General features: G+C 33.0%; 1 pseudogene; it reads right to left on the reverse strand.

Moving 5' to 3' along the window:
* Positions 1-342: 342 nt before the first annotated feature.
* Positions 343-1,036, reverse strand: LOC103606990 (annotated as a pseudogene).
* Positions 1,037-2,220: the final 1,184 nt, after the last annotated feature.

Genomic DNA, 2,220 nt, shown 5'->3' on the forward strand with positions numbered 1-2,220 from the left:
CAGTCAAAGGAGTAAATACCTGTTTATATCTGAGTTTTTCAAGCTAGTGAAATAGAGTTTTATTTAGATAACTTGTCAAAGCTAATAGTTAACGTATACATTGATTTTTCCAAAATCGTGTCTAAATTTCACACATCTGTCACTTCATAAAAAGGACTTTACTTTGACTCCCATGAGCTAAAACTATAACCAAACCTAACAAGGAGAATATTGTTTTGGAAATATTTCTTCTGAGAAATTAGCTACATTAAAAATAATTGTGTATATTTTTATATTTCTTGTCAAAGATCTTCCACTGTGTTTCAATTGATAATCTTGAAAATGAAAAGAATAAATATTTTATCATTTCTCAGTCACCTTTAGTTTCTTTTACTTTGTTTTCAGAACAAGGGGCAGTGAAATTTTAAAGGCCAACTCACATATAATGCAAATAGAGCTGAAATTGCAGAATATTGACCTACACAAAACACAGACAACAGATTTCAAGGAGATTTCGATGACAGAAGCAAGTAACCTGTAGTCAACATAAATTGATGGTGAAAGATTAATTGGGATCTTTGATCCTGATCATCAAGAAAAACCTAGAATAAGTACTGCAGAATAGAAAGCATCAGGGGCAGCTTTTTGGAGTTCATTGTTTTGTAATTTCACAAGCCTGTTCGAAGATGCTCAAATCAGAGCCTAAAGTACAGGCGTCGATAAAAGCAATCTGTTTCTACAAAGATCACATCTATGAAGTTTATGGATTTCAGTGTACAGTCTTCTGCAACCTTAATAACCAATATGCTTGATTTTATTTGCTGGTTATCTTTAACTTCCTTGATACTTCTATGAATGTAACAAAGCATTTGGTGAAGAATCCTGCCACCAGACTTTGTTACCTCTTCATGTCAGTCTTTGCCATTAAATCTTTAATTTCTTCAGGAATAACCTAGTTTGCTTCTATTACTAGCTTTTATTTTTATCTTCCATTCCTGATAGATTAAAAAAAGGAGAATCATTGCAAGGGTCTCCTAAAAAGTCTCTATATTTGTTTCTTTTTCAGGATATGAGAAATGACTATCTCGAGTGGTGATATGCTTATTGTAGCAAATCTGTTGAAGTAATTCACAAATAACAGGGACATTCCCATTATCCTCATAGTACCTACGAGTTTTAGAGAGCAAAACAGGGATTCTTTGAATGCCTGCTTTTTCCAGCAAATTGGTTTGATATCAATTATGACAGCTGGAGACCTTGGTGGCCCCAGGTCCTCAATAGAGAACGTGTGGCAAGTATCCTCAAGTCCTGAGGACTCACAACTTCCAGCCTTCTTGATTTCTGATTTTTTTTAATCATTAATTTTTTCCTTTGTCTTTTAGTTGGAAGTGTTAGTTCTTCCCTTATTCTTTTAGTATTTATTCTAGAAACTACAAAATGCATCAACTCATCAAAATCTATTATTAATGGATAATTTTACTCTCCTCCAGGGTAATGCAAGGACTTTAGAATACTTGGCTCCATTTACATTTTTCCCAACCTACACATTATTTTTCGTGCAATGTTTTTTGGGATTTATACACATGTTTGCAGCTTTCTTTGTTCTTTATTCTTTTTGTATTTTTTGACTTGATTTTCCCCAGTTATTTTCCTTTTCTCTGAAAAACATCATTTACAAATTTCTTTGGTTTCAGGTCTCTTAATGATGAACACTTTCCGTTTTTCGTGTATCTAAAAATGTCTTCATTTTGCCTTTATTTTAGTTGGTTATGAATTATTGGTATTTCTAAATCTGAAGATTGATATTTTTCATCAGTTTTGGAAAATTCTAAGCCAAAATCTCCACAAACATAGCCTGCGTCCATTCTCTCTCTCTTCTCCTTCTAGATTTCACTCTTATAATTTCTCATGGAATTCTGTCTTTTACATTTTTTTCCACTGTCTAGTTGCTGGTATACTGCATTTTGGAGAGTTTCTTCAGACCTATTTTCAGTTCACTATCTCTTCAACTACCCAGTATCTTGTTAAATTTTCTCATTGAATTCTTAATTTAGTTTACAAATTTTTCAGTTCTAGGATTTCAATTTGTTTCTTTTTCAGATCTGATGTTATTTTATATAATTGTCAATTCCGTACTGAAATTTTTTTTTTTTTTCTTAAAGATGACCGGTAAAGGGATCTTAACCCTTGACTTGGTGTTGTCAGCACCACGCTCACCCAGTGAGCAAACCGGCCATCCCT

Source organism: Galeopterus variegatus, unplaced genomic scaffold, assembly GCF_000696425.1.
Source record: "Galeopterus variegatus unplaced genomic scaffold, G_variegatus-3.0.2 Scaffold7018, whole genome shotgun sequence".
Taxonomy (NCBI): Eukaryota; Metazoa; Chordata; class Mammalia; order Dermoptera; family Cynocephalidae; genus Galeopterus; species Galeopterus variegatus.